This window comes from Oncorhynchus kisutch, unplaced genomic scaffold (assembly GCF_002021735.2).
Source record: "Oncorhynchus kisutch isolate 150728-3 unplaced genomic scaffold, Okis_V2 scaffold724, whole genome shotgun sequence".
NCBI lineage: Eukaryota > Metazoa > Chordata > Actinopteri > Salmoniformes > Salmonidae > Oncorhynchus > Oncorhynchus kisutch.
The window spans coordinates 20,835-35,834 of record NW_022262669.1 but is presented as its reverse complement, the minus strand read 5'-3'; the positions used below and the strand labels follow the sequence as shown (position 1 = coordinate 35,834).

The 15,000-nt window shown below is 36.3% G+C and overlaps 1 pseudogene; it reads left to right on the top strand.

The window, feature by feature from the left end:
* Positions 1 to 15,000, top strand: part of LOC116361511 (protein sidekick-1-like) — a 37,791-nt pseudogene that overhangs the window by 8,076 nt on the left and 14,715 nt on the right.

Here is a 15,000-nt window from a genome sequence, read left to right as displayed (position 1 = left end):
TTAGTTAGACATGTTAGAATATAGTTAAATTGACAATGTTAGAATAGAGTTAGTTTGACAATGTTAGAATAGAGTTAGTTTGACAATGTTAGAATAGAGTTAGTTTGACAATGTTATGACTATGTTAGTTTGACAATGTTAGAATAGAGTTAGTTTGACAATGTTATGTCTATGTTAGTTTGACAATGTTATGACTACGTTAGTTTGACAATGTTTGAATAGAGTTAGTTAGACATGTTAGAATAGAGTTAAATTGACATTGTTAGAATAGAGTTAGTTTGACAATGTTAGAATAGAGTTAGTTTGACAATGTTAGAATAGAGTTAGTTTGACAATGTTAAGATAGAGTTAATTAGACAATGTTAGGATAGAGTTAGTTTGACAATGTTAGGATAGAGTTAGTTTGACAATGTTAGAATAGAGTTAGTTTGACAATGTTATGACTATGTTAGTTTGACAATGTTATGACTATGTTAGTTTGACAATGTTATGACTATGTTAGTTTGACAATGTTAGAATAGAGTTAGTTTGACAATGTTAGAATAGAGTTAGTTAGACATGTTAGAATAGAGTTAAATTGACAATGTTAGAATAGAGTTAGTTTGACAATGTTAGAATAGAGTTAGTTTGACAATGTTAAGATAGAGTTAATTAGACAATGTTAGGATAGAGTTAGTTTGACAATGTTAGGATAGAGTTAGTTTGACAATGTTAGAATAGAGTTAGTTTGACAATGTTATGACTATGTTAGTTTGACAATGTTATGACTATGTTAGTTTGACAATGTTATGACTATGTTAGTTTGACAATGTTAGAATAGAGTTAGTTTGACAATGTTAGAATAGAGTTAGTTAGACATGTTAGAATAGAGTTAAATTGACAATGTTAGAATAGAGTTAGTTTGACAATGTTAGAATAGAGTTAGTTTGACAATGTTATGACTATGTTAGTTTGACAATGTTAGAATAGAGTTAGTTTGACAATGTTAGAATAGAGTTAGTTAGACATGTTAGAATATAGTTAAATTGACAATGTTAGAATAGAGTTAGTTTGACAATGTTAGAATAGAGTTAGTTTGACAATGTTAGAATAGAGTTAGTTTGACAATGTTATGACTATGTTAGTTTGACAATGTTAGAATAGAGCTAGTTTGACAATGTTAGAATAGAGTTAGTTTGACAATGTTATGACTATGTTAGTTTGACAATGTTAGAATAGAGTTAGTTTGACAATGTTATGACTATGTTAGTTTGACAATGTTATGACTACGTTAGTTTGACAATGTTTGAATAGAGTTAGTTAGACATGTTAGAATAGAGTTAAATTGACAATGTTAGAATAGAGTTAGTTTGACAATGTTAGAATAGAGTTAGTTTGACAATGTTAGAATAGAGTTAGTTTGACAATGTTAAGATAGAGTTAATTAGACAATGTTAGGATAGAGTTAGTTTGACAATGTTATGACTACGTTAGTATGACAATGTTATGACTATGTTAGTTTGACAATGTTAGAATAGAGTTAGTTTGACAATGTTAGAATAGAGTTAGTTTGACAATGTTAGAATAGAGTTAGTTTGACAATGTTAGAATAGAGTTAGTTTGACAATGTTATGACTATGTTAGTTTGACAATGTTATGACTATGTTAGTTTGACAATGTTATGACTATGTTAGTTTGACAATGTTAGAATAGAGTTAGTTTGACAATGTTAGAATAGAGTTAGTTAGACATGTTAGAATAGAGTTAAATTGACAATGTTAGAATAGAGTTAGTTTGACAATGTTAGAATAGAGTTAGTTTGACAATGTTATGACTATGTTAGTTTGACAATGTTAGAATAGAGTTAGTTTGACAATGTTAGAATAGAGTTAGTTAGACATGTTAGAATATAGTTAAATTGACAATGTTAGAATAGAGTTAGTTTGACAATGTTAGAATAGAGTTAGTTTGACAATGTTAGAATAGAGTTAGTTTGACAATGTTATGACTATGTTAGTTTGACAATGTTAGAATAGAGTTAGTTTGACAATGTTAGAATAGAGTTAGTTTGACAATGTTATGACTATGTTAGTTTGACAATGTTAGAATAGAGTTAGTTTGACAATGTTATGTCTATGTTAGTTTGACAATGTTATGACTACGTTAGTTTGACAATGTTTGAATAGAGTTAGTTAGACATGTTAGAATAGAGTTAAATTGACAATGTTAGAATAGAGTTAGTTTGACAATGTTAGAATAGAGTTAGTTTGACAATGTTAGAATAGAGTTAGTTTGACAATGTTAAGATAGAGTTAATTAGACAATGTTAGGATAGAGTTAGTTTGACAATGTTAGGATAGAGTTAGTTTGACAATGTTAGAATAGAGTTAGTTTGACAATGTTATGACTATGTTAGTTTGACAATGTTATGACTATGTTAGTTTGACAATGTTATGACTATGTTAGTTTGACAATGTTAGAATAGAGTTAGTTTGACAATGTTAGAATAGAGTTAGTTAGACATGTTAGAATAGAGTTAAATTGACAATGTTAGAATAGAGTTAGTTTGACAATGTTAGAATAGAGTTAGTTTGACAATGTTATGACTATGTTAGTTTGACAATGTTAGAATAGAGTTAGTTTGACAATGTTAGAATAGAGTTAGTTAGACATGTTAGAATATAGTTAAATTGACAATGTTAGAATAGAGTTAGTTTGACAATGTTAGAATAGAGTTAGTTTGACAATGTTAGAATAGAGTTAGTTTGACAATGTTATGACTATGTTAGTTTGACAATGTTAGAATAGAGTTAGTTTGACAATGTTAGAATAGAGTTAGTTTGACAATGTTATGACTATGTTAGTTTGACAATGTTAGAATAGAGTTAGTTTGACAATGTTATGACTATGTTAGTTTGACAATGTTATGACTACGTTAGTTTGACAATGTTTGAATAGAGTTAGTTAGACATGTTAGAATAGAGTTAAATTGACAATGTTAGAATAGAGTTAGTTTGACAATGTTAGAATAGAGTTAGTTTGACAATGTTAGAATAGAGTTAGTTTGACAATGTTAAGATAGAGTTAATTAGACAATGTTAGGATAGAGTTAGTTTGACAATGTTAGGATAGAGTTAGTTTGACAATGTTAGGATAGAGTTCGTTTGACGATGTTAGAATAGAGTTAGTTTGACAATGTTAAGATAGAGTTAGTTAGACAATGTTAGGATAGAGTTAGTTAGACATGTTAGAATAGAGTTAAATTGACAATGTTAGGATAGAGTGTTAGGATAGAGTTAGTAGACAATGTTAGAATAGAGTTAGTAGACAATGTTAGAATAGAGTTAGTAGACAATGTTAGAATAGATTCAGTTAGATAATGTTAGAATAGAGTTAGTTAGATAATGTTAGGATAGAATGGTTAGATAATGTTAGGAAGTAATGGTTGTAATGGTTGTAATGGCTGTAATGGTTGTAATGATTGTAATGGTTGTAATGGTTGTAATGGTTGTAATGGTTGTAATGATTGTAATGGTTGTAATGGTTGTAATGGTTGTAATGATTGTAATGGTTGTAATGGTTGTAATGGTTGTAATGATTGTAATGGGTGTAATGATTGTAATGGTTGTAATGATTGTAATGGTTGTAATGGTTGTAATGATTGTAATGGTTGTAATGGTTGTAATGGTTGTAATGGTTGTAATGATTGTAATGGTTGTAATGGTTGTAATGATTGTAATGGTTGTAATGGTTGTTTCTCTAGTGATGCTCCAGTCTGAAGCTTATACGTCACTGTGTCTGTTGTTGACAACATCACAAGGACACGCTGGCTGGAATATTTGGCCGTGTGTGTGTGTGTGTGTTGGTGTGTGTGTGTGTTGGTGTGTGTGTGTGTGTTGGTGTGTGTGTGTGTGTGTGTGTGTGTGTGTGTGTGTGTGTGTTGGTGTGTGTGTGTGTGTGTTGGTGTGTGTGTGTGTGTGTGTGTGTGTGTGTGTGTGTGTGTGTGTGTGTGTGTGTGTGTGTGTGTGTGTGTTGGTGTGTGTGTGTGTGTGTTGGTGTGTGTTGGTGTGTGTGTTGGTGTGTGTGTTGGTGTGTGTGTGTGTGTGTGTGTTGGTGTGTGTGTGTTGGTGTGTGTGTGTGTGTTGGTGTGTGTGTGTGTGTGTTGGTGTGTGTCTGTGTGTGTTGGTGTGTGTGTGTGTGTGTGTGTGTTGGTGTGTGTGTGTGTGTTGGTGTGTGTGTGTGTGTGTTGGTGTGTGTGTGTGTGTGTGTGTGTGTGTGTGTGTGTGTGTTGGTGTGTGTGTGTGTTTGTTGGTGTGTGTGTTTGTTGGTGTGTGTTTTGTGTTTCATCCAGGTTGGGTGTAATGGGGTTTTAATGGGCAACCTGGCATCGGGCAGTAGACACACACACACGTACACACCTCCGCCTCCCCATCTGTCCCTCTTTAGGAGTACAGTTCACACATTCTCTCCTCTTCCTCTCTCCTCTTCCTCTCTTCTTTCTCTTTCTCTCTGTGTCTGTCTCCTCCAAGGTCACATCATCCTTCCAGTCTGTTTCACCCATTTCTCTCTCTCTCTCTCTCTCTCTCTCTCTCTCTCTCTCTCTCTCTCTCTCTCTCTCTCTCTCTCTCTCTCAATTCAATTCCATTCAATTCAAAGGCTTTATTGGCATTGGAAAACATGGTATGTTATCCCAGAGGTAATGACACTGTGGTGTTTCACCCAGTCCTCTCTCTAGGTATGTTATCCCAGAGGTAATGACACACTGTGGTGTTTCACCTAGTCCTCTCTCTCTCTAGGTATGTTATCCCAGAGGTAATGACACTGTGGTGTTTCACCCAGTCCTCTCTCTCTCTAGGTATGTTATCCCAGAGGTAATGAGACTGTGGTGTTTCACACAGTCCTCTCTCTCTCTAGGTACAGTGCCTTGCGAAAGTATTCGGCCCCCTTGAACTTTGCGACCTTTTGCCACATTTCAGGCTTCAAACATAAAGATATAAAACTGTATTTTTTTGTGAAGAATCAACAACAAGTGGGACACAATCATAAAGTGGAACGACATTTATTGGATATTTCAAACTTTTTTAACAAATCAAAAACTGAAAAATTGGGCGTGCAAAATTATTCAGCCCCTTTACTTTCAGTGCAGCAAACTCTCTCCAGAAATTCAGTGAGGATCTCTGAATGATCCAATGTTGACCTAAATGACTAATGATGATGAATACAATCCACCTGTGTGTAATCAAGTCTCCGTATAAATGCACCTGCACTGTGATAGTCTCAGAGGTCCGTTAAAAGCGCAGAGAGCATCATGAAGAACAAGGAACACACCAGGCAGGTCCGAGATACTGTTTTGAAGAAGTTTAAAGCCGGATTTGGATACAAAAAGATTTCCCGGGCTTTAAACATCCCAAGGAGCACTGTGCAAGCGATAATATTGAAATGGAAGGAGTATCAGACCACTGCAAATCTACCAAGACCTGGCCGTCCCTCTAAACTTTCAGCTCATACAAGGAGAAGACTGATCAGAGATGCAGCCAAGAGGCCCATGATCACTCTGGATGAACTGCAGAGATCTACAGCTGAGGTGGGAGACTCTGTCCATAGGACAACAATCAGTCGTATATTGCACAAATCTGGCCTTTATGGAAGAGTGGCAAGAAGAAAGCCATTTCTTAAAGATATCCATAAAAAGTGTCGTTTTAAGTTTGCCACAAGCCACCTGGGAGACACACCAAACATGTGGAAGAAGGTGCTCTGGTCAGATGAAACCAAAATTGAACTTTTTGGCAACAATGCAAAACGTTATGTTTGGCGTAAAAGCAACACAGCTCATCATCACCCTGAACACACCATCCCCACTGTCAAACATGGTGGTGGCAGCATCATGGTTTGGGCCTGCTTTTCTTCAGCAGGGACAGGGAAGATGGTTAAAATTGATGGGAAGATGGATGGAGACAAATACAGGACCATTCTGGAAGAAAACCTGATGGAGTCTGCAAAAGACCTGAGACTGGGACGGAGATTTGTCTTCCAACAAGACAATGATCCAAAACATAAAGCAAAATCTACAATGGAATGGTTCAAAAATAAACATATCCAGGTGTTAGAATGGCCAAGTCAAAGTCCAGACCTGAATCCAATCGAGAATCTGTGGAAAGAACTGAAAACTGCTGTTCACAAATGCTCTCCATCCAACCTTACTGAGCTCGAGCTGTTTTGCAAGGAGGAATGGGAAAAAAAATCAGTCTCTCGATGTGCAAAACTGATAGAGACATACCCCAAGTGACTTACAGCTGTAATCGCAGCAAAAGGTGGCGCTACAAAGTATTAACTTAAGGGGGCTGAATAATTTTGCACGCCCAATTTTTCAGTTTTTGATTTGTTAAAAAAGTTTGAAATATCCAATAAATGTCGTTCCACTTCATGATTGTGTCCCACTTGTTGTTGATTCTTCACAAAAAATACAGTTTTATATCTTTATGTTTGAAGCCTGAAATGTGGCTAAAGGTCGCAAAGTTCAAGGGGGCCGAATACTTTCGCAAAGCACTGTATGTTATCCCAGAGGTAATGACACTGTGGTGTTTCACCCAGTCCTCTCCTCTAGGTATGTTATCCCAGAGGTAATGACACTGTGGTGTTTCACCCAGTCCTCTCTCTCTCTAGGTATGTTATCCCAGAGGTCCAGAGGTCGGATGCTGGGTTGTATCAGTGTGTGGTCAGGAACAGGATGGGAGCCCTGTTACAGAGGAGAGCTGAGGTGCAGGTCGCCTGTAAGTACACACACACCTCTCCCTCTCTCTTTATCTCCCTCTCTCTTTATCTCTCTCTCTCTTTATCACTCTTTATCTCCCTCCCTTTATCTATCTCTCTGTCTCTCGCCCTCTCTCTCTCTGTGTCTCTCTCCCTCTCCCTCTCTCTCCCTCCCTCTCTCTCCATCTCCCTCTCTTTATCTCTCTTTCTCCATCTCCCTCTCATTATCTCCCTCTCTCTCTCTCTCCCTCTCTCCCTCTCTCTCCATCTCCCTCTCATTATCTCCCTCCCTCTCTCCCTCTCGACCTCTCTCCCTCTCTCTCTCACTCTCCATCTCCCTCTTTCTCTCTCTCTCTGTCTCTCTCTCTCTTTATCTCTCTCTCTCTCTCTCCCTCCCTCCCTCCCTCTCTCTCTCTCTCTTTCACTCTCTTTCTCTCCCTAATGTCCCTCGTTCTCTCTCTCTCTAGTCATGGGTAACTTTTCTGGTGAAGAGCAGCGTCGTACGGTCAGTGTTGGTCGAGCTGCGGTCCTGAACGCTCCAACCGTCAGCTGCTTCCCTAGACCGCAGGTCACCTGGTACAGAGACGGTCACAAGATAATCCCCAGCAACAGAATGTGAGTACCGCTGCTAACTTAAACCGCAATGTTCTAGTTAATGCTCAAATAATGGTCAAAACGCAACATTTTCAAATCGTCAGGTTAAAAAACAAATAACTCACTCGATGAAGAACCAGAGGTCAACACTTTATGGTTGGGGTCAAACCTCCTGCAGAGAGTGGTTGGGGTCAAACCTCCTGCAGGGAGTGGTTGGGGTCAAACCTCCTGCAGAGAGTGGTTGGGGTCAAACCTCCTGCAGGGAGTGGTTGGGGTCAAACCTCCTGCAGGGAGTGGTTGGGGTCAAACCTCCTGCAGGGAGTGGTTGGGGTCAAACCTCCTGCAGAGGTTGAAACACAGTGGATGTAACAGACGTTTCTTTGGTCTGAATGTGATTCAGTAACAACTTGTCAGTAGCAGGGGTTTGGGCCGTATCCACATTCTAACAGCAAGACAACATAACTTCACTGCAAGGCCAGACAACCCATACAGTTATACTACTATCTCAAAAGGCTACTCGCACCAGGAGGGAGTTGATGGTCTCTGCTTTAACCAAGAAGCTAGAGGGAGTTGATGGTCTCTGCTGTAACCAATGAGCTAGAGGGAGTTGATTGTCTCTGCTGTATTCAAGAAGCTGGAGTGGATTGATTGTCTCTGCTGTAACCAAGAAGCTAGAGGGGGTTGATTGTCTCTGCTGTAACCAAGAAGCTAGAGGGAGTTGATTGTCTCTGCTGTAACCAAGAAGCTAGAAGGAGTTGATTGTCTCTGCTGTAACCAAGAAGCTGGAGGGAGTTTTATTGTCTCTGCTGTAATCAAGAAGCTCTTAGCTTGTACGTCAGCCAACCAAATGCTTAGCTGGAGCCCTGAGCTGCATATCATTTATTATATAGTTAATAAACTTTTACCTCCGCTGTGATGGGACTTTATTCATTACAACAACTCTGATGCTAATCAACTGTACAAATAAAGTTGATCAAATGGATTTACACTGTAATGTTTTATTAAAAATTAAAATAGATTTACCTTTTTTTCTTGGACTTTTAGAATGATATAAAACACATCCTTCACTCTATCAAAACAAATAACTATGTAGAATTATATAAACCTTCACTCTGTCAAAACAAATAACTATGTAGAATTATATAAACCTTCACTCTGTCAAAACAAATAACTATGTAGAATTATATAAACCTTCACTCTGTCAAAACAAATAACTATGTAGAATTATATAAACCTTCACTCTGTCAAAACAAATAACTATGTAGAATTATATAAACCTTCACTCTGTCAAAACAAATAACTATGTAGAATTATATAAACCTTCACTCTATCAAAACAAATAACTATGTAGAATTATATAAACCTTCACTCTGTCAAAACAAATAACTATGTAGAATTATATAAACCTTCACTCTGTCAAAACAAATAACTATGTAGAATTATATAAACCTTCACTCTGTCAAAACAAATAACTATGTAGAATTATATAAACCTTCACTCTATCAAAACAAATAACTATGTAGAATTATATAAACCTTCACTCTATCAAAACAAATAACTATGTAGAATTATATAAACCTTCACTCTATCAAAACAAATAACTATGTAGAATTATATAAACCTTCACTCTATCAAAACAAATAACTATGTAGAATTATATAAACCTTCACTCTGTCAAAACAAATAACTATGTAGAATTATATAAACCTTCACTCTGTCAAAACAAATAACTATGTAGAATTATATAAACCTTCACTCTATCAAAACAAATAACTATGTAGAATTATATAAACCTTCACTCTGTCAAAACAAATAACTATGTAGAATTATATAAACCTTCACTCTATCAAAACAAATAACTATGTAGAATTATATAAACCTTCACTCTATCAAAACAAATAACTATGTAGAATTATATAAACCTTCACTCTATCAAAACAAATAACTATGTAGAATTATATAAACCTTCACTCTATCAAAACAAATAACTATGTAGAATTATATAAACCTTCACTCTATCAAAACAAATAACTATGTAGAATTATATAAACCTTCACTCTGTCAAAACAAATAACTATGTAGAATTATATAAACCTTCACTCTGTCAAAACAAATAACTATGTAGAATTATATAAACCTTCACTCTGTCAAAACAAATAACTATGTAGAATTATATAAACCTTCACTCTGTCAAAACAAATAACTATGTAGAATTATATAAACCTTCACTCTATCAAAACAAATAACTATGTAGAATTATATAAACCTTCACTCTATCAAAACAAATAACTATGTAGAATTATATAAACCTTCACTCTATCAAAACAAATAACTATGTAGAATTATATAAACCTTCACTCTATCAAAACAAATAACTATGTAGAATTATATAAACCTTCACTCTATCAAAACAAATAACTATGTAGAATTATATAAACCTTCACTCTATCAAAACAAATAACTATGTAGAATTATATAAACCTTCACTCTGTCAAAACAAATAACTATGTAGAATTATATAAACCTTCACTCTATCAAAACAAATAACTATGTAGAATTATATAAACCTTCACTCTATCAAAACAAATAACTATGTAGAATTATATAAACCTTCACTCTATCAAAACAAATAACTATGTAGAATTATATAAACCTTCACTCTATCAAAACAAATAAATATGTAGAATTATATAAACCTTCACTCTATCAAAACAAATAACTATGTAGAATTATATAAACCTTCACTCTGTCAAAACAAATAACTATGTAGAATTATATAAACCTTCACTCTATCAAAACAAATAACTATGTAGAATTATATAAACCTTCACTCTATCAAAACAAATAACTATGTAGAATTATATAAACCTTCACTCTATCAAAACAAATAACTATGTAGAATTATATAAACCTTCACTCTATCAAAACAAATAACTATGTAGAATTATATAAACCTTCACTCTGTCAAAACAAATAACTATGTAGAATTATATAAACCTTCACTCTGTCAAAACAAATAACTATGTAGAATTATATAAACCTTCACTCTATCAAAACAAATAACTATGTAGAATTATATAAACCTTCACTCTATCAAAACAAATAACTATGTAGAATTATATAAACCTTCACTCTATCAAAACAAATAACTATGTAGAATTATATAAACCTTCACTCTGTCAAAACAAATAACTATGTAGAATTATATAAACCTTCACTCTGTCAAAACAAATAACTATGTAGAATTATATAAACCTTCACTCTATCAAAACAAATAACTATGTAGAATTATATAAACCTTCACTCTATCAAAACAAATAACTATGTAGAATTATATAAACCTTCACTCTGTCAAAACAAATAACTATGTAGAATTATATAAACCTTCACTCTGTCAAAACAAATAACTATGTAGAATTATATAAACCTTCACTCTATCAAAACAAATAACTATGTAGAATTATATAAACCTTCACTCTATCAAAACAAATAACTATGTAGAATTATATAAACCTTCACTCTATCAAAACAAATAACTATGTAGAATTATATAAACCTTCACTCTATCAAAACAAATAACTATGTAGAATTATATAAACCTTCACTCTGTCAAAACAAATAACTATGTAGAATTATATAAACCTTCACTCTGTCAAAACAAATAACTATGTAGAATTATATAAACCTTCACTCTATCAAAACAAATAACTATGTAGAATTATATAAACCTTCACTCTGACAAAACAAATAACTATGTAGAATTATATAAACCTTCACTCTATCAAAACAAATAACTATGTAGAATTATATAAACCTTCACTCTATCAAAACAAATAACTATGTAGAATTATATTAAACACATCCTTCACTCTGTCATAACAAATAACTATGTAGAATTATATTAAACACATCCTTCACTCTATCAAAACAAATAACTATTGTCGTTCATTTTTTTAAATGTATATATTTCCATAAATATTTCTTCATGCAACTAATCCTTTACAATAGTATGTGCACTATTTGTAAAGAATGTATTTATCATTTATTTATCAAGAATTTATCATTTATTTAGAATTTATTTATATTTTATTTATAAAACATGTTTGCACACCTTGCAGGTTGATATGCATCTGATGTGTATGCTAAAGGGGATGACCAGCAATGTTCTCTAGTGGGTACTGATATGCTAAAGGGGATGACCAGCTATGTTCTCTAGTGGGTACTGATATGCTAGAGGGGATGACCAGCTATGTTCTCTAGTGGGTACTGATATGCTAAAGGGGATGACCAGCTATGTTCTCTAGTGGGTACTGATATGCTAAAGGGGATGACCAGCTATGTTCTCTAGTGGGTACTGATATGCTAAAGGGGATGACCAGCAATGTTCTCTAGTGGGTACTGATATGCTAAAGGGGATGACCAGCAATGTTCTCTAGTGGGTACTGATATGCTAAAGGGGATGACCAGCAATGTTCTCTAGTGGGTACTGATATGCTAAAGGGGATGACCAGCAATGTTCTCTAGTGGGTACTGATATGCTAAAGGGGATGACCAGCAATGTTCTCTAGCGGGTACTGATATGCTAAAGGGGATGACCAGCAATGTTCTCTAGTGGGTACTGATATGCTAAAGGGGATGACCAGCAATGTTCTCTAGCGGGTACTGATATGCTAAAGGGGATGACCAGCAATGTTCTCTAGTGGGTACTGATATGCTAAAGGGGATGACCAGCAATGTTCTCTAGTGGGTACTGATATGCTAAAGGGGATGACCAGCAATGTTCTCTAGTGGGTACTGATATGCTAAAGGGGATGACCAGCAATGTTCTCTAGCGGGTACTGATATGCTAAAGGGGATGACCAGCAATGTTCTCTAGCGGGTACTGATATGCTAAAGGGGATGACCAGCAATGTTCTCTAGCGGGTACTGATATGCTAAAGGGGATGACCAGCAATGTTCTCTAGCGGGTACTGATATGCTAAAGGGGATGACCAGCAATGTTCTCTAGCGGGTACTGATATGCTAAAGGGGATGACCAGCAATGTTCTCTAGCGGGTACTGATATGCTAAAGGAGATGACCAGCAATGTTCTCTAGTGGGTACTGATATGCTAAAGGGGATGACCAGCAATGTTCTCTAGTGGGTACTGATATGCTAAAGGGGATGACCAGCAATGTTCTCTAGTGGGTACTGATATGCTAAAGGGGATGACCAGCAATGTTCTCTAGTGGGTACTGATATGCTGATAGACCAGCAATGTTCTCTAGTGGGTACTGATATGCTGATAGACCAATGTTCTCTAGTGGGTACTGATATGCTGATAGACCAATGTTCTCTAGTGGGTACTGATATGCTGATAGACCAGCAATGTTCTCTAGTGGGTACTGATATGCTAAAGGGGATGACCAGCAATGTTCTCTAGCGGGTACTGATATGCTAAAGGGGATGACCAGCAATGTTCTCTAGCGGGTACTGATATGCTAAAGGAGATGACCAGCAATGTTCTCTAGTGGGTACTGATATGCTAAAGGGGATGACCAGCAATGTTCTCTAGTGGGTACTGATATGCTAAAGGGGATGACCAGCAATGTTCTCTAGTGGGTACTGATATGCTGATAGACCAGCAATGTTCTCTAGTGGGTACTGATATGCTGATAGACCAATGTTCTCTAGTGGGTACTGATATGCTGATAGACCAATGTTCTCTAGTGGGTACTGATATGCTGATAGACCAGCAATGTTCTCTAGTGGGTACTGATATGCTAAAACGTATGACCGGCAATGTTCTCTAGTGGGTACTGATATGCTGATAGACCAGCAATGTTCTCTAGTGGGTACTGATATGCTGATAGACCTGCAATGTTGTCTAGTGGGTACTGATGTGCTAAAAGATCAGCAATGTTGTCTAGTGGGTACTGATATGCTGATAGACCAGCTAGCGGGTACTGATATGCTGATAGACCAGCTAGCGGGTACTGAAATGCTGATAGACCAGCTAGCGGGTACTGATATGCTGATAGACCAATGTTCTCTAGTGGGTACTGATATGCTGATAGACCAGCAAGGTTCTCTAGCGGGTACTGATATTTTTTATTTATTTTTTATTTCACCTTTATTTAACCAGGTAGGCTAGTTGAGAACAAGTTCTCATTTACAATTGCGACCTGGCCAAGATAAAGCAAAGCAGTTCGACAGATAAAACGACACAGAGTTACACATGGAGTAAAAACAAACATACAGTCAATAATGCAGTATAAACAAGTCTATATACAATGTGAGCAAATGAGGTGAGAAGGGAGGTAAAGGCAAAAAAGGCCATGATGGCAAAGTAAATACAATATAGCAAGTAAAATACTGGAATGGTAGTTTTGCAATGGAAGAATGTGCAAAGTAGAAATAAAAAATAATGGGGTGCAAAGGAGCAAAATAAATAAATAAATAAAAATTAAATACAGTTGGGAAAGAGGTAGTTGTTTGGGCTAAATTATAGGTGGGCTATGTACAGGTGCAGTAATCTGTGAGCTGCTCTGACAGTTGGTGCTTAAAGCTAGTGAGGGAGATAAGTGTTTCCAGTTTCAGAGATTTTTGTAGTTCGTTCCAGTCATTGGCAGCAGAGAACTGGAAGGAGAGGCGGCCAAAGAAAGAATTGGTTTTGGGGGTGACTAGAGAGATATACCTGCTGGAGCGTGTGCTACAGGTGGGAGATGCTATGGTGACCAGCGAGCTGAGATGTGCTAAAAGGGATGACCGGCAATGTTCTCTAGTGGGTACTGATATGCTGATAGACCAGCAATGTTGTCTAGCGGGTACTGATATGCTAAAAGACCAGCAATGTTCTCTAGTGGGTACTGATATGCTAAAAGACCAGCAATGTTCTCTAGTGGGTACTGATATGCTGATAGACCAGCAATGTTCTCTAGTGGGTACTGATATGCTGATAGACCAGCAATGTTGTCTAGTGGGTACAGATATGCTGATAGACCAGCAATGTTGTCTAGTGGGTACTGATATGCTAAAAGATCAGCAATGTTGTCTAGTGGGTACTCATATGCAGGCAGTACTAGTGTTAATCAGGCAGTACTAGTGTTAACCAGGCAGTACTAGTGTTAATCAGGCAGTACTAGTGTTAATCAGGCAGTACTAGTGTTAACCAGGCAGTACTAGTGTTAACCAGGCAGTACTAGTGTTAACCAGGCAGTACTAGTGTTAATCAGGCAGTACTAGTGTTAACCAGACAGTACTAGTGTTAACCAGGCAGTACTAGTGTTAACCAGGCAGTACTAGTGTTAACCAGGCAGTACTAGTGTTAATCAGGCAGTACTAGTGTTAACCAGGCAGTACTAGTGTTAACCAGGCAGTACTAGTGTTAACCAGGCAGTACTAGTGTTAACCAGGCAGTACTAGTGTTAACCAGGCAGTACTATTGTTAACCAGGCAGTACTAGTGTTAACCAGGCAGTACTAGTGTTAATCAGCGGTCAAAATCTACAACTTCAAAACCCTCGACAGTCAATCAGAGACTAAAATCAGAAGCCATCTTCTCCATTGAAGCTGTTTTGTGATATTTTCTGTCTTGTGCTGTGTGTGTGTATGTGTGTGTGTGTGTGTGTGTGCTGTGTGTGTGTGTGTGTGTGTGTGTGTGTGTGCTGTGTGTGTGTGTGTGTGTGTGTGTGTGTGT